At 42.1% G+C, this 18947-nt stretch overlaps 1 long non-coding RNA gene across 2 annotated transcripts in view; it reads right to left on the bottom strand.

The window, feature by feature from the left end:
* Positions 1-18947, bottom strand: part of LOC130293376 (uncharacterized) — a 47466-nt gene that overhangs the window by 7066 nt on the left and 21453 nt on the right. The window contains exons 2-3 of one of the 2 annotated variants that reach the window (XR_008848191.1): positions 18456-18625; positions 2025-2478 (exon numbers count right to left, since the gene is read on the bottom strand). This is a non-coding gene — a long non-coding RNA (uncharacterized LOC130293376). Of the gene's footprint in view, positions 1-2024; positions 2479-18455; positions 18626-18947 lie in introns of those variants that run through there. The other variant, XR_008848192.1, reaches the window with a different exon arrangement.

Raw genomic sequence — 18947 nt, 5'->3', positions numbered from 1 at the left:
AAGCCAGGGAAGTCCAAGGAGAATCTCCGAGGTGCAATTGGGGAGGACCAAAAGTTCAATCCTCTCATGATGAGATCCGATGCTCATAAGAAGGGGCTCCGTGCGGAAACGTATGGTACAGTCCAATCTTTCATTATTTACACAATTGATGTAGAGGGGTCTGGCGAGACTGGTCACTGGGATGTTGAACCTGTTGACGAGAGAGGCCAAAATAAAATTTCCTGCAGAACCAGAGTCCAAGAAGGCCACTGTAGAGAAGGAGAAGGCAGAAGCAGACATCCGCACAGGCACAGTAAGACGTGGAGAAGCAGAGTAGACATCAAGGACTGTCTCACTTTTGTGCGGAGTCAGCGTACGTCTTTCCAGGCGGGGAGGACGGATAGGACAATCCCTCAGGAAGTGTTCGGTACTAGCACAGTACAGGCAGAGGTTCTCCATACGGCGTCGTGTCCTCTCTTGAGGTGTCAGGCGAGACCGGTCGACCTGCATAGCCTCCACGGCGGGAGGCACAGGAACAGATTGCAGGGGACCAGAGGAGAGAGGAGCCGAGGAGACGAAACGCCTCGTGCGAACAGAGTCCATATCTTGGCGGAGTTCCTGACGCCTTTCAGAAAAACGCATGTCAATGCGAGTGGCTAGGTGAATAAGTTCATGTAGATTAGCAGGAATTTCTCGTGCGGCCAGAACATCTTTAATGTTGCTGGATAGGCCTTTTTTGAAGGTCGCGCAGAGGGCCTCATTATTCCAGGACAATTCTGAAGCAAGTGTACGGAATTGTACGGCATACTCGCCAACGGAAGAATTACCCTGGACCAGGTTCAACAGGGCAGTCTCAGCAGAAGAGGCTCGGGCAGGTTCCTCAAAGACACTTCGGATTTCCGAGAAGAAGGAGTGTACTGAGGCAGTGACGGGGTCATTGCGGTCCCAGAGCGGTGTGGCCCATGACAGGGCTTTTCCGGACAGAAGACTGACTACGAAAGCCACCTTAGACCTTTCAGTGGGAAACAGGTCCGACATCATCTCCAGATGCAGGGAACATTGGGAAAGGAAGCCACGGCAAAACTTAGAGTCCCCATCAAACTTATCCGGCAAGGATAAGCGTATCCCAGGAGCGGCCACTCGCTGCGGAGGAGGTGCAGGAGCTGGCGGAGGAGATGACTGCTGAAGCTGTGGTAGCAACTGTTGTAGCATAACGGTCAGTTGAGACAGCTGTTGGCCTTGTTGCGCAATCTGTTGTGACTGCTGGGCGACCACCGTGGTGAGGTCAGCGACAACTGGCAGAGGAACTTCAGCGGGATCCATGGCCGGATCTACTGTCACGATGCCGGCTGGCAGGTAGTGGACCCTCTGTGCCAGAGAGGGATTGGCGTGGACCGTGCTAGTGGACCGGTTCTAAGCCACTACTGGTTTTCACCAGAGCCCGCCGCAAAGCGGGATGGTCTTGCTGCGGCGGTAGTGACCAGGTCGTATCCACTAGCAACGGCTCACCTCTCTGGCTGCTGAAGATAGGCGCGGTACAAGGGAGTAGGCAGAAGCAAGGTCGGACGTAGCAGAAGGTCGGGGCAGGCAGCAAGGATCGTAGTCAGGGGCAACGGCAGAAGGTCTGGAAACACTGGCAAGGGACACACAAGGAACGCTTTCACTGGCACTAAGGCAACAAGATCCGGCAAGGGAGTGCAAGGGAAGTGAGGTAATATAGGGAGTGCACAGGTGATAACTCTAATTGGAACCACTGCGCCAATCAGCGGCGCAGTGGCCCTTTAAATCGCAGAGACCCGGCGCGCGCGCGCCCTAGGGAGCGGGGCCGCGCGCGCCGGGACAGAACAGACGGGGAGCGAGTCAGGTAGGAGAGCCGGGGTGCGCATCGCGAGCGGGCGCTACCCGCATCGCGAATCGCATCCCGGCTAGCAGCAGGATCGCAGCGCCCCGGGTCAGAGGACGTGACCGGGGCGCTGCAGCGGAGGAGGTGAAGCGAGCGCTCCGGGGAGGAGCGGGAACCCGGAGCGCTCGGCGTAACATATACATTCAGTGTGACTAATATTAGTCTGCTAGAAGTATTATCCCATGTGAAGCTCTGCTTGATTCTGTACCATAGAAGAATTCCAGTCCGACCCTGGAGACCATTTTCAGTTGTACTTTGTGCCCTGAACAATCGCCAATCAACTTGTTTTGTCATTTTGTGCTATGGAGGGGGCGTGTCTTCACTCTGTATGACTCCTCCTCCTCCCTGAGTCTGTTGTGCTGTACAGGGTCTTCATCCAATCACTGCAGGCTTCTCTGTAACCCCCTCCTCTCTGTTTTCATACTGAAGTCTGATAGGACAGGAGTGAGCACTGATGAATGCTAGTCCCACCTTCACTTACTGGCCTTTGTCCCAGCCTGTGCTTCAGCTGGGACAAATATGATGCTACACCCGGACCGGCTTATGCCCTTGATGGTATGGGGACCCCTAGTGGTCTTTTTTATAAGTCAGGATTTCTGTAAAAAGGAAATAACATTTTCTATTAAAGTATATTAGAAAGGTTAAAAGGGGTACTCCGCCCCTAGACATCTTATCCCCTATCCAAAGGATATGGTATAAGATGTCTTAATGCAGGGGTCCCGATGCTGGGGACCTGCGCGATCTTGGCTGCGGCACCCAAAACATCCGGTGCTCAGAGTGACGATCGCTCCGTGCCGGATGAATGGTGATGCAGGGCGGAGGCTCGTAATGTCACAGTCATGCCCTGCTCGTGACATTACGGCCGTCACGTCACAAGGCTCCGGAGCTGAACCAGACACTCTAAACAAATACCGGGTGCAGCACGGAGAACACGAGGGTCCCACTGCTGGGGATAGGGGATCCTTTGGATAGGGGATAAGATGTCTAGGGGCAGAGTACCCCTTTAATGTTTTTCCAAAATGTACAATATATAAAACATTTTTTTATTCTAATAGTGCCCATTTAAAGGAGTAATCCAGCTAAATGCAACCTATCTCCTATCCACAGGATCTGGTCACTGGGACCCAGCGTGAACTCCTGCCCGGTGTCCTGCACTCTAGTCAATGAACTGGGGCATCGGTTAGAAGATTATGGAGGGTCCCAGCGGTCCGTCCCTTCGTGGTCTGATACTTATCTCTTATCCTTTGACATCACGATTCTCTCAGTCCACATCCAGCGTTCAAAAAAATGTTTTCCAAACGCTAGGGCAGTGGAGTACCCCAATGCAGAAGACAATGCAGAAGACAATGCAGAAGACAATGCAGAAGACAATGCACAGGACAATGCAGAAGACAATGCAGAAGACAATGCAGAAGACAATGCAGAGGACAATGCAGAAGACAATGCAGAAGACAATGCAGAAGACAATGCAGAAGACAATGCAGAAGACAATGCAGAGGACAATGCAGAAGACAATGTAGAAGACAATGCAGAAGACAATGTAGAAGACAATGCAGAAGACAATGCAGAAGACAATGCAGAAGACAATGCAGAGGACAATGCAGAAGACAATGCAGAAGACAATGCAGAGGACAATGCAGAAGACAATGCAGAAGACAATGCAGAAGACAATGCAGAGGACAATGCAGAAGACTAGTTATGAAAGCAGAAGGTGGCATCTCTGATTTCTTTACATGGGGTTCATGGATGAAGAATATGTAGACATGACATCACCGATGCATTCATTGTTGTTCACACACGACATACTACAGAGTGCTGGACAAAAACATCTAAAAAAGTCAATATATAGGAAAGTAAAGGAAAAAAAAAACAACTAAAACATAATCTAAACAGATAATTACCAAGCAAAGAATAATATGAAATTCGCAATTACATTTTGTAATGCAGATTAGACTTTAACTGATTAATGGCGCGCCAAAATCTCGCTCTGAGCAAGAAAAGATTTCTTTGAAGTCAAGATCCGCACAAGAGAAACTCAAGATGGGTAATTTACAAACCGGGTTTAGCAATTTGAAGACGGTTAATTTAATCATATTTGCTAATAAAATAATTGCTTGTATTCAGCCATTGTATTAAAATTATAATGGAATTGTAATTGTCCCCAGCTTAATAGAAAATGGAAGTATTTTATGTAAATAATTTACATTAATTCATAATGAATTCCTTTTGAAGCCTTAAAACACAGTTTCTAATTTCCATACAATGCCGGGTACAAGTCAATTATCAGATGTGAAGTGCAGCCGGTTAACCCTGTTTTCATTCCAAAACTATCTAATAAAAAAAAAAAACTATCTAAATGGTAAATATTGACTTATTGAAGTAAAATAGAGATATAAATACATAAATAAATGAATAAATAAATACATAAATTAATAAATAAATAAATAATGAATGAATGAATTAACTAAATACACAAATACATATAAATAAATAAATATAAATAAATAAACTGGAAACGGACAAATGATGGTGGTTAGATGCTTATTATGCACATTTAATTCTCTGTAAACATTTTTTTTTATGGGTTGTTTGTTTACATTTTTTTAAATTTTCAGTATTATACATTGGTTCCTCAAGTTACGATATTAATTGGTTCCAGGACGACCATTGTTTGTTGAATCCATTGTATGTTGAGACCAGAACTCTATGGAAACCTGGTAATTGGTTCTAAAGACACCAAAATGTCATCCAAAAATAAGAAAAAGTGAAAATTTAAGAAAAATAAGTAGATAACTAATATAGATAAAGCAAATCCTTACATATAAAAGTAAGAAAAATCTGCTGGGAGCTGTAATCACTGTCTATGTCAGTGTTTCCCAAGCAGGGAGCCTCCAGCTGTTGCAAAACTACAACTCCCATCATGCCCGGACAGCCAAAGGCTGTCTGGGCATGATGGGAGTTGTAGTTTTGCAACAGCTGGGGGCACCCTGCTTGGGAAACACTGGTCTATGTAGAGGACAGGAGCTTCTTCGGGGTCCTGTACAGTACACGCAATGTCCTAAAAAAGTAACATGGAGTCGCCCCCACCAGGTGTCCAAAGGAGCAGGTAACCCTTGTACAGGTAAAGAGTACAGAACATAGGGGGCGATACCATACACCAGTCAGTGCATACACTTCAGTAATACAGGTAAAGAGTACAGAACATGTAATACCTCCCTGTACTGTAGGGGGCGCTACCAGACACCAGTCAGTGCATACACTTCAGTAATAAAGATAAAGAGTACAGAACATGTAATACCTCCCTATACTGTAGGGGGCGCTACCAGACACCAGTCAGTGCATACACTTGAGTAATACAGGTAAAGAGTACAGAACATGTAATACCTCCCTGTACTGTAGGGGGCGCTGCCAGACACCAGTCAGTGCATACACTTCAGGAATACAGGTAAAGAGTACAGAACATGTAATACCTCCCTGTACTGTAGGGGGGCGCAACCAGACACCAGTCAGTGCATACACTTCAGTAATACAGGTAAAGAGTACAGAACATGCAATACCTCCCTGTACTGTAGGGGGCGTTACCAGACACCAGTCAGTGCATACGCTTCTGTAATACAGGTAAAGAGTACAGAACATGTAATACCTCCCTGTACTGTAGGGGGCGCTACCAGACACCAGTCAGTGCATGTACTTCAGTAATACAGGTAAAGAGTACAGAACATGTATTACCTCCCTGTACAGTAGGGGGCGCTACCAGACACCAGTCAGTGCATACGCTTCTGTAATACAGGTAAAGAGTACAGAACATGTAATACCTCCCTGTACTGTAGGGGGGCGCAACCAGACACCAGTCAGTGCATACACTTCAGTAATACAGGTAAAGAGTACAGAACATGCAATACCTCCCTGTACTGTAGGGGGCGTTACCAGACACCAGTCAGTGCATACGCTTCTGTAATACAGGTAAAGAGTACAGAACATGTAATACCTCCCTGTACTGTAGGGGACGCTACCAGACACCAGTCAGTGCATACACTTCAGGAATACAGGGGTTTTACCAGTGAATGCCGATTCTGATTGGTCAGTTCTTCCGGCCATTGACAGGTATCACAGATCTGTACTGTCTGTACAGTGTATGTTGAGTCTAGTCCCGAAAAGACCATTGTATGTTGAAACTATTGTATGTTGAGGCCATTGTAAGTTGAGGGATCACTGTATTTAAGTAATATATTTTATTTAGTATTACTAATAATAGGATTATAGAGTAAAACAAACACAGAGTAAAGTTTATTCCTAACATGTCTCTATCCTGTTTAGTGAATTAATACTTAATCTGAATTGTGTTGAATCATGTAAATGTAGATGATACAATTGTGTTCATGGTTTTTGTGTTTGTCTGTAGATCTTGTCATATAGTGGAGAATGTATCATTTGGTTGATATCAGTTACCATTACCGGTCATGATATATCACATACTGTATATCAAGGTTGATACTTTGCGTTTGGGGCTTCAAACCTGTGCAGAACTCCCCTCTCTAGTTGAAATACATTGCTAAAAAGCAACAAAATATCATAAATTGCCTATAGCTGTGGTGATCAAACCAGGGGCCTCCAGCTGTTGCAAAACTACAACTCCCAGTATGCCTGAACAGCTAAAGGTGGGTCAGGCATGCTGTGACTTGTAGTTTTTCAACAGCTGGAGGCACACTGGTTAGGAAACCCTGCAGTATTTAATTGGGTACTCCGGTGAAAACCTTTTTTTTTTTTTTTTTTTTTTTTTTTTAAATCAACTGGTGCCAGAAAGTTAGACAGATTTGTAAATTACTTCTATTAAAAAATCTTAATCCTTCCAGTACTTATTAGCTGCTGAATACTACAGTGGAAATTATTTTCCGTTTGAAATACAGAGCTCTCTGCTGACATCACTGATCATTTTAGGAACTGTCAAGAGTAAAAGGAAATCCCCATAGCAAACGTATGCTGTTCTGGACAGTTCGTAAAATGGACAGAGATGTCAGCAGAGAGCCCTGTGCTCGTGATGTCAGGAGAGAGCTCTGTGTTTCAAAAAGAAAAGAATTTCCGCTGTAGTATTCAGCAGCTAATAAGTACAGGAAGGATTAAGATTTTTTTAATAGAAGTAATTTACAAATCTGTATAACTTTCTGGCACCAGTTGATTTAAAAAAAAAAAAAAAGTTTTTCACCGGAGTACCCCTTTAAAGACATGCAAAAAAGTAGCTGTGATTGAAAGTCAAAAGCTTGACGTGGACAGAAGAACACTACGTTGAATTTTTGCCAAAAAAAACCCTAAAATTACAGAATTTTACCCATAGGTTGGTGCAATCAGTACACGGCATATGCGCTTTTAATGGCTATTCTTATCACCTGTGGCACGACTATGGAGATCAGATTAGCCAAGATATCGGACGGAGGTCCCTTCTCCTGCCTCCGCCGCTCTCCCGGGGTCTTCTGCTCTGGTCTGACATCTAGCAGACCAGAGAAGAAGATCGCCAACAATACTGATCAGTGCTATGCCCTATGAATAGCACTGAACAGTATTACCAATCTAATGATTGGTGTAAATAGTCCCCTATGGAAACATAAAAAGTGTAAAATTAACGTGAAAAAAAGTTTAAAAAAATGTGAAAAAGCTCCTCTCCCAATAAAAAAGTAAATTGCCCCTTTTTAACATTTTACTAAAAGAGTTTAAAAAAAAAACCTTGTATAAATATATTTGGTATCTGCACGTGAGTAAATGTCCGAACTATGAAAATATAATGTTAAAGGGGTACTCTGCTGCTCAGCATTTGGAACAAACTGTTCCGAACACTGGAGCCGGTGCCGGGAGCTCATGACGTCATAGCCCTGCCCCCTCATGGCATCACGCCCTGCCCCCTGTAAGTCTATGGGAGGGGGTATAACAGCCGAGCAGCGGAGTAACCCTTTAATGATCCCGCACGGGGAACAGCGTGAACTTAAAAATAAAAAAATAAGAAATTGCCTCTTTTGACTATATCACATCCCAGAAAAATGAATAAAAAGTGATTAAAAAAAAATCACATATACACAAAAGAATTACCAATGAAAACTATAGATCATGGCACAAAAAATTATCCCTCATACAGCCGCCTATACGGAAAAATGGGAGAATTAGAGAAGTCAAAATAGGGCGAATTACAACATACTTATTTTGATTAAAAAGTTAGATTTTTTTTTCTTTTTTTGTAGTAGTGCCATAATAGTAAAGCATCTAAACACGGGCATCATTTTTATCCTAATTAACCCACAGAATAAATATAACATGTCTTTTTTTAGCGTAAAAACGAAACCCTCCAAAATTAGCAAAATTACGTTTTTCATTTGAGTTTCCCCACAATTATTATTTTTTTTTTTTAGTTGCACAATGCATTTTGTGGTTAAATAAAAGGTGTCCTTACAAAGTACAATTGGTCACACAAAACAACAAGCCCTCGTGTGGGTGTAAAAATAAAAAAGTTATGGCTTTTAGAAGGCGAAGAGGAAAAAACGAAAAGACAAAAATTGCTTTGTCCTTAAAGGGTTAATCTTCCTATAAGACAGACCATAGAAGAGGATTGCTGGAGCAGCCCTGGAGTACTAAGGGGCATACAGAGACTCACTGGATCAACCAAGCTGGAGGCAAACTGTTTACATTTTATTTTTTAAACCCGAAATATTGCTTTAAAGGGACAGTGACCAAATACTCATTCATACAAAGACTCATCAGACCAACCTCCGGTCACCATTTTGACTCCAGTGGTCCAAGGAGTCTCTGTATGCCCCCCTAGTACTTCAGGTGCCATGAGCAGTATTGATAAAGACATTCTAAGAACTAATCGTGTAATCGCTGATTTCCGCTATAGCCGGGATGGGACTCAGGATATACCAGACAGGCAGAGAGTACAGGTACATCCTGTCCTCAACAGGTTAAAGGAGTACTCCGCTGCTAGACATCTTATCCTCTATCCAAAGGATAGGGCATAAGATGTCTGATCGCGGGGGTCCCGCTGAAAGGGGCCCCCGTAATCTCCCGTTCTAAAAAAATGCTGAGTTCCTGCAGCAGTGGTCTTGACATCCAGGCCATGCCCCCTCATGACGTCATGTCACGCCCCCTCCATTCATGTCTCTGGGAGGGGAAATGTCAGCCAACACGCCCCTTCCCATAGACATGAATGGAGGGGGCGTTGCATGACATCACGAGGGGGCATGGCTTTGATGTCGCGATCACGGCTTCCGGCTCCAAGCGTTCTGAAAGTATATTAAGAACTCTGGAGCACCGGAGTACCCCTTTAAGCTACATAATTGAGAAAAATTAAGGCATAATCGCTGATGTGTCAGAGAGAGGTAGACTTTGTAAAAAAAAAAAAAAAAAAAGGAAGTTTTAGTTATGTTGTCCAACCCCTGTATATAGGGGATGAAACTTTGCCCAAAGTTCGACAGTGGGATTGGATGACTTATAGAGAGTTAGAGCCTTAAAAATAATATAGCGAACATGCAGTAAAGTCGGGTTCACACAACTTTGTCATGTTTTTTAAAATATTTTCATCATCGTGAAAAATGCAGCCACAGTCAGCGGAAATGCAGCTGCAAAATAAAATGCAGCCTCTTTTTCTGGAAAAATTGTCACGTAAATAGAAATACACGCTAAAAAATTTACACTGATGTGGCAGGCGCGGGGTTCAGCCATACTAATTGAAAATTATTTCCTACATTTCCCATGAAGCCTCTGGTGTTGCAGAGAGGGAGAGAAGGTGGAGTCTGATCACTTCACCTGGTGCTGCAGAGGGAGAAGGTGGAGTTTGATCACTGCACCTGGTGATCTAAATACCTGGCATTGCAGATAGAGAAGGTGGATTCTGAGCACTTCATCCAGCAATCTTATTACTTGGCACTGCAGATAGAAAGAAGGTGGAGTCCCATCACTGCACCTGGGGATCTTATTACCTGGTGTTGCAGAGAGAGCAGGTAAAGACTGATCACTGCTCCTGACAATCTTATTACCTGGCGTTGCAGAGAGAACAGGTGGAGACTGATCACTGCTCCTGACAATCTTATTACCTGGTGTTGCAGAGAAAGGAGGTTGAGTCTCATTACGGCACCTGGTGATCTAATTACCTGGATAGACTCCAGCAGCTAAAACCTAAAAGTTGGAATCAGTTCACCTTATGTGCAGCTTTGAGGCATTTTTTTATTTAAAGTGTGTTTTTTTTTTTTTTAATATTGCCATGAGGTTTGACTTATAATCCCAAATTTGAAGTGTTTAGGCTATATCAGTGTTTTTCAAAGAGTGTGTCTCCAGCTGTTGCAAAACTACAATGCCCAGCACGCCAGGACAGCCAACAGCTGTCTGAGCATAATGGGAGTTGTGGTTTTGCAAAGCTGGAGGCACACTATTTAAAAAAATAAAAATAAAAAACCTGATTTAAAGGGACAGTGGCCAAATACAGTGGGGATCAAAAGTTTGGGAACCCCAGGTAAAAATTTGTATTAATGTGCATAAAGAAGCCAAGGAAAGATGGAAAAATCTCCAAAAGGCAATAAATTACAGATTAGATATTCTTATGATATGTCACCAAAAGTTACATTTTATTTCCATTATTTACACTTTCAAAATAACAGAAAACAAAAAAATGGCGTCTGCAAAAGTTTGGGCACCCTGCAGAATTTATGGCATGCACTGCCCTCTTTGCAAAGCTGAGACCTACCAGTGTCATGGATTGTTCTCAATCATCATCTGGGAAGACCAGGTGATGTCAATCTCAAAGGTTTTAAATGCCCAGACTCATCTGACCTTGCCCCAACAATCAGCACCATGGGTTCTTCTAAGCAGTTGTCTAGAAATCTGAAACTGAAAATAGTTGACGCTCACAAATCTGGAGAAGGCTATAAGAAGATAGCAACATGTTTTCAGATGTCAATATCCTCTGTTTGGAATGTAATTAAGAAATGGCAGTCATCAGGGAGTTAAAGCAAGATCTGGAAGACCAAGAAAAATATCAGACAGAACAGCTCGCAGGATGGTGAGAAAAACTATTCAAAATTCACGTTTGACTGCACAATCCCTCCAGAAAGATCTGACAGACACTGGAAAGAAAACCTCTTCTACGTCCTCACCGCAAAAATCAGCGTTTGAACTTTGCAAATGAACATATAGACAAGCCTGATGCATTTTGGAAACAAGTTCTGTGGACCGATGAGGTTAAAATAGAATTTTTGGGACGGAATGAGCAAAGGTACGTTTGGAAAAGAAGGGGAACAGAATTTAATTAAAAGAACCTCTGTCCAACTGTTAAGCATGGGGGGGTTCAATCATGCTTTGGGGTTGTATTGCAGCCAGTGGCACATGGAACATCTCACGAGTAGAAGGAAAAATGGATTCAATAAAATTTCAGCAAATTTTGGAAGCTAACTTGATGCCATCTGTGGAAAAGCTGAAGTTAAAGAGAGGATGGCTTCTACAAATGGATAATGATCCTAAACACACCTCGAAATCCACGGGGGATTACATCAAGAGGCGTAAACTGAAGGTTTTGCCATGGCCTTCACAATCTCCCGACCTCAACACAATTGAAAATCTATGGATAGACCTTAAAAGAGCAGTGTGCGTGACAGACAGCCCAGAAATCTCAAAGAACTGGAAGACTTTTGTAAGGAAGAATGGGCAAAGATACCTCAAACAAGAATTGCCAAAGGGGGCAGTACAAGATATTAAGTCTGCAGGGTGCACAAACTTTTGCAGACGCCATTTTTTTGTTTTCTGTTATTTTGAAAGTGTAAATGATGGAAATAAAATGTAACTTTTGTTGACATATTATAAGAATGTCTAATCTGTAATTTGATGCCTTTTGAAGATTTTTCCATCTTTCCTTGGCTTCTTTATGCACATTAATACAACTTTTTACCTGGGGTGCCCAAACTTTTGATACCCATTGTACTCATTCATTCATTCAAAACATTGCTTTAAAGGGACAGTGACCAAATACTTATTCATAACTCTGCTTTGAGCTGACAGTGACCAAATAAACATTCATTCAAAACACTAGCTTAAAGGGACAGTTCTGGGATTTGTAGTTTTGGAAAACACTGTGCTACATTGACATGTTGTGTTTTTACCACTTTTTTAAGTTGCATTTGTTTTGCTGTGTTTTGGTCCTGCTTTTGCTATGATTCCATTTGTAGCACATCACAAAAATTACCTACAGGAGTAAAGGACTGGGTGCCCCTATAGGTGCAGTTTTGGGGGGGGGGGGGGAAGCAGCGATGCATGCGGTACTATGTGCATCGCCACTTGTAATCCATTCACCGATTGATGTAATAATGCGCGCATACAGTATAATGAGTGTATCCATTGCCACGTAAAATGCAGCCACAAATAATCGGCGCATGAACTTAAATACTCGCTAAAAATGTTACGCTGTATGAACCCAGCCTTAGTTTCAAATAAAACAGTAATTAGTGGATTCTCTCTCATATACAGACACTGTTTGCGGACATTTTACCGTCATTATCTCTCTCATATATAGTCACTGTTTGCGGACATGTTTACTGTCATTATCTCGTACGGTCGGTAAAATGTTTTGACAGTCCAGAAGAATGCACTGGTAGATGTTGGTCGGAGTTTAGTCGCCACAATAATAAAGTATTCTAATGATTAGTGCAGCGTAGTCAGGAAGAGAGCGGCTAGCCTCATCTCCATGGCGACACTGCTTGAAACCGCACGAAATGTTTTAATTTCAAGTGTTGATTTGGATGAAATCCCAGGAATAATCAACAGGAGATTAGAAACATTAAAACACAGCAGGGAATTTTAATGTTGTAGGAGAATGGGCGCCAAAAGAGTATCTGATACAATTAAACCTCAAACCCAGTTATAAAGGTAAAGGCGCCAACGCCAAGCGGAACTCTACACTAATTGGTTTAGCATCGCTCGCACGTCCCGTGGATACAGTTGATAAGGTTCTTCTCCAAATGCCCCATAACAACAAATAATGACTATTGTTTCATCCCGCTATTGTGAAGCCCTTCAGCCTGCACCGTTCTAATAGTGTTTAATAAGAAGAACGAGGAAGAACCAGCCTTTTGTCATTTTAACACTTTCTGCCTATTAATATAGTAGATCAAAGTAAATATAAGAAACTCAGTAATATATCTTATGAGGCTAAAACACTTATTTCTCCTGTAATTATGCCCCCCCCCCCCCCCCCCATGCTGCCTAAATCTTCTGTTTTATAAATCTACTCAGCTTTGTCCTGTTTCTGTAAGACAAGCAGCACAAATCTATGGGGGGGGGGGGCAAAAGCTCCAAGCAAGCAATACACATCTATGGATGGGGGAGGAGGGAGCTCCAGACAAGCAATACAATTCTATGGAGTGGGAGGAGTGAACGCTAGACAAGCAATACAAATCTATGGAGGAGGACGGAGCTCCAGACAAGCAATAAAAGTCTATGAAAGGGCGAGGAGGGAGCTTCAGACAAGCAATACAAGTTTATGGTGGGAGGAGGCGAAAGCTCCAAGCAAGCAATACATGTCTATGGAGGTGGGAGGAGGGAGCACTAGACAAGCAATACAATTCTATGGAGAGGGAAGTAGGGAGCTTCAGACAAGAAATACAACTCTATGGAGGAGGCAGAAAGTAGCATCAGAGAAGCAACACAAGTCTATAGAGGAGGGAGGAGGAGGCCGCCACGCCCCCTCCCATAGACTTGCATTGAGAGGGCATGGTGTGACATCATGAGGTTGCGGACACAGAGATTGCAGAGGTCCCAGCGCCGGAACCCCCACAGGACTTCCATTGAGGGGGCATGGTGTGACATAATGAGGCTGCGGACACAGAGATTGCAGAGGTCCCAGCGCCGGAACCCCCACAAGACTTCCATTGAGGGGGCATGGTGTGACGCCACAATGGGTGTGGCCATGACATCACAACCCTCGCCGCCCGCTCCAAGCGTTGAGTACTAAATGTTCGGAAAGCTGGGGCAATGGAGTACCCCTTTAAAAGAGGAAAATATTCTGAGATTAACCCTGGTGAGGCCATAACACCCAGCACAAAAAACTTCTTAGCCCCTAGTGGTAAGTGAGACAGTCAATTTCGGAAAGGTTGATAGCTGGTGGACCTTATGGGCCACACTATGGAAATACATCATCATTGTGACTTTTAGCCCACTAGATGTCTTCTAAGTCCAACTCTAACTACATGTACTAATATCTAGACTTCTTTTTTCCATAGTTCACCACTCCAAGGGCTCCTGCACCCTACAGAATTCTGCTTTGAAATTCTGCTCGGAAATTCTGGTGCAGCAGAATACATCTCGGAATACATTGCCGTCATGGCGACCGGCAATGCCTGAGTGGTCAGTCGGCATCAGCCGCCCTCGGAATCTCCGCCTGTAATTCTATAGTATGCACAGACCCTAAGCCCTGTCAGAATATTCTCTGCATGTATTCAATGACCAGGATATCCTGTGGTGAAATGATGGTTTTGTTTTACTGTGATACCTTAAGCCCTTAAGGACCGGGGTTTTTTCCATTTTTGTATTTTCGTTTTTTTTCCTCCTTACCTTTAAAAAAATCATAACTCTTTCAATTTTGCACCTACAAATCCATATGATTGCTTATTGTTTGCGACACCAATTCTATTTTGTAATGACATCAGTCATTTTACCCAAAAATCTACGGCGAATCAGAAAAAAAAATCCTTGTGTGACAAAATTGGAAAAAAAAACGCCATTTTGAAATTTTGGAGGCTTCCGTTTCTACACAGTAAATTTTTCGATAAAAATGACACCTTCTCTTTATTCTGTAGGTCCATACGATTAAAATGATCCCCTACTTATATAGGTTGGATTTTGTCGCACTTCTGGAAAAAATCCTAACTACATGCAGGAAAATGTATACGTTTAAAATTGTCATCTTCTGACCCCTATAACTTTTTTATTTTTCCACGTATGGGGCGGTATGAGGGATCTTTTTTTGTGCTGTGATCTGAAGTTTTTAGCGGTACCATGTTTGCATTGATTGGACTTTTTGATCAAAAATACACTATTTTGGACTTTGGAATTTTTTTAGCCCGTACGCCATTGAGCGTACGGTTTAATTAATGATATATTTTTATAATTCGGAAATTTCCACACGCGGCGATACCACATATGTTTATTTTTATTGTTATTTACACAGTTGTTTTTTTATGGGAAAAGGGGGGTGATTCAAACTTTTATTAGGGGAGGCGTTAAATGATCTTTATATACTTTTTTTTTGCAATGTTATAGCTCCCATAGGAGACTATAACACTGCACACACTGATCTCTTATACTGATCATTATTATCCCATAGGAGACTATAACACTGCACACACTGATCTCTTATACTGATCATTATTATCCCATAGGAGACTATAACACTGCACACACTGATCTCTTATACTGATCATTGTTATCCCATAGAAGACTATAACACTGCACACGCTGATCTCTTATACTGATCATTGTTATCCCATAGGAGACTATAACACTGCACACACTGATCTCTTATACTGATCATTATTATCCCATAGGAGACTATAACACTGCACACACTGATCTCTTATACTGATCATTGTTATCCCATAGGAGAATATAACACTGCACACACTGATCTCTTATACTGATCATTGTAATCCCATAGGGACCTACAACACTGCACACACTGATCTTTTACATTGATCAGTGGTTTCTCATAGGAAAACACTGATCGATGATTCTGCCGCTTGACTGCTCATGCCTGGATCTCAGGCACTGAGCAGTGATTCGGCGATCGGACAGCGAGGAGGCAGGTAGGGATCCTCCGGCTGTCATGTAAGCTGTTCGGGATGCCGCGATTTCGCCAAAGCAATCCCGAACAGCTCCCTGAGCTAACCGGCATGGTTTCACTTTCACTTTAGACGTGGCGTTCAACTTTGAACGCCGCGTCTAAAGGGTTAATAGCGTGCGGCACCGCGATCAATGCCGCGCGCTATTAGCCACAGGTCCCGGCCAGGCCCGACGCGTACATCATGGGTCCTTAAGAGGTTAAAGGGGTACTCCGGTGAAAAACAATTTTTTTTTTAACCCCTTAAGGACTCAGCCCATTTTGGCCTTAAGGACTCAGACAATTAAATTTTTACGTTTTCATTTTTTCCTCCTCGCCTTCTAAAAATCATAACTCTTTTATATTTTCATCCACAGACTAGTATGAGGGCTTGTTTTTTGTGCGTCCAGTTGTCCTTTGTAATGACATCACTCATTATATCATAAAAGGTATGGCGCAACCAAAAAACACTATTTTTGTGGGGAAATTAAAACGAAAAACGCAATTTTGCTAATTTTGAAAGGTTTCGTTTTCACGCCGTACAATTTATGGTAAAAATGACGTGTGTTCTTTATTCTGAGGGTCAATACGATTAAAATGATACCCATTATTACATAGTTTTATATTATTGTTGGGCTTAAAAAAAATCACAAACTTTTTAGCCAAATTAATACGTTTATAATCCCTTTATTTTGATGACCTCTAACTTTTTTATTTTTCCGTATAAGCGGCGGTATGGGGGCTCATTTTTTGCGCCATGATCTGTACTTTTTTTTGATACCACATTCCAAGTAGGAATTTTTGACTTTTTTTTTTTTTTCGTTCACGCCGTTCACCGTACGGGATCATTAACATTTTATTTTAATAGATCGGACATTTACGCACGCGGCAATACCAAATATGTCTATAAAAAAAAAATTTACGCTTTTTGGGGGTAAAATAGGAAAAAACGGACGTTTTACTTTTTTATTGGGGGAGGGGATTTTTCACTTTTTTTTTACTTTTACTTTTACATTTTTTTACTTTTTTTTTTTACACTTCAATAGTCCCCATAGGGGACTATTCATAGCAATACCATGATTGCTAATACTGATCTGTTCTATGTATAGGACATAGAACAGATCAGTATTATCGGTCATCTCCTGCTCTGGTCTGCTCGATCACAGACCAGAGCAGGAGACGCCGGGAGCCGGACGGAGGAAGGAGAGGGGACCTCCGTGCGGCGTTATGAATGATCGGATACCCGCAGCAGCAGTGTTCACACTGCAGAATTTCCGCAAATCTGCAAAAATTTAGTTCAGCAAAGCTTGCTGAACGGAATTGTAGAATTGCAGGATTTCTGTGTTCTAGGCATACAGACTACGAAATTCAAGCCACATTGACTTCAATGTATTCGGCTGCAGAATTTGGCAAAATATAAGACTGATCTTATATTTTTGTGGGATGCGGAAAGTAAAATTCCGCTGTGTGAATGGATAGTGGGATCCTATTGAAATGAATGTACAGTAAATCTTAGTGGAATTAACGGCAGAATTCTTCTGCAGAAATTCCGTCATGAGCCGTCAGGGACAAGTATCATCACTGTCAGAATCATCAGAGGATCTTCTGGGGCTTTTGCAGGTCAGTTCTGCCCTGAAAAGATTCTGTGTTGGCAGAATTCAGCAAGTAGAAAAGTCTGGGTAGACTTGGAACATAAAAATGTATTCAAGGACCAAAATGGTAACAACGACAACTGTACAGCAGCTGATTGACAGTCAGCTGGAAGCCGAGCCCTGTTTCTAAATCATGTAAATTGTGTGCAGGTGTGAGATTTGGAAACAGGGCTCAGCTTCCATCTGACTGTTGATCAAACAGGGATAGGGATGGGAGGGGGAGCGAGGAGGCGTTCCAGTTCTCAGCACCTGGAGGGCTTGGGAACACCCCTTTGACACTTGGCACCCAAGAATAAAAGCTTTTTTTCTATGTTATAGAAGCCCAGACAGATATATGACGGGGACCATTTGTCCTCACAGTGTCAGCAGTGCAGAATGTGAATTGCAGCCGACAGATTCCATTTATTGTGGAATTGATGATGATGTTGTTTTTGTTCTTCCATCTTGGTTTCAAGCTTTTGTTTTTCTATCTATGCAGCGATATTAGTGAGATATTTTTTATTTTTTTTTAGTTTTGGAGAGTGGTACCTTTCCTCATCAGCAGATTAAGAGACATATTCAAGAATCTCCTCTTAATCAAGTATCATTTCATTCAAGAGGTTTAATGAAGCTCCGTTCTCGGTATTAGGAAAAGGAATAACAAAGCGAAAATAGCTGCGAAATGTTAAGTGAGAGACAATGAAAAGGACATTTAAATCTGCTCAAAAATGTCTATATTTGTTGTTTTAGATGTGCAATTTTCCTGCAGTCCAATAATAAACTATTAATATTACTTATTATTATTAATTATAATAATAAGGATGATGATCATGATCATAAAAATACTAATAATACAGTTTTATTATTATTATTATTATTATTATTATTATTAATAATAATAATAATAATTCCAGTTAAAAATATAGTATTTGATTCAGGTCTAGGAGATGGGGAAGTGGGATGAAAGCATGTGAAAATGATACAGCCCCAAATATAAATGATAAATTATTAAAGAAGCTCTCCAGGATTTTTTCTTTCATAATGCAGTTTCGGCTATTATTGAAGAACATTGTAGAGGTTCATGTCAATTCTGTGCGCTTACCTGTTTTAGCTGATGTGGCAGGCGTGGGGTTTTTAGCCATACTGACTGCAAATGGTTCCTTAATGCTGCCTACATTTCCCATGAATCCTCAGGCATTGCAGAGAGGGAAGATGGAGTCTCATCACTTCACCTGGTGATCTTAATACCTGGATTGACTCCAGCAGCTAAAACTGATAAGTTGGTTGGGGTCAGTTCACATTACTTGCATCTTTGATGCATTTTCTTATTCAAAGTATTTTTTTTTTAAAGAAATATTGTCATTAAGTTTTGAACAATATTCACAACTGAGACGCTCTATGAAACTTTGAAGTGTTCAGGCTATATCACTGTGTCTCCAGCTGTTGCAAAACTACAACTCCCAGACAGCCAATGCGCATGCTGGGAGTGGTAGTTTTGCAACTGCCGGAGGCATGCTATTTGAAAAAAAAAAGAAAAACACAGCTTTAAAGGAACAGTGACCAAATACTTATTCATTCAAAACACTCCTTGAAC

The sequence above is a fragment of the Hyla sarda genome, chromosome 10, assembly GCF_029499605.1.
Source record: "Hyla sarda isolate aHylSar1 chromosome 10, aHylSar1.hap1, whole genome shotgun sequence".
Classification (NCBI taxonomy): domain Eukaryota; kingdom Metazoa; phylum Chordata; class Amphibia; order Anura; family Hylidae; genus Hyla; species Hyla sarda.
Note: the sequence above shows the minus strand (reverse complement) of the source record. Positions and strands in the feature narration are given on the sequence as shown.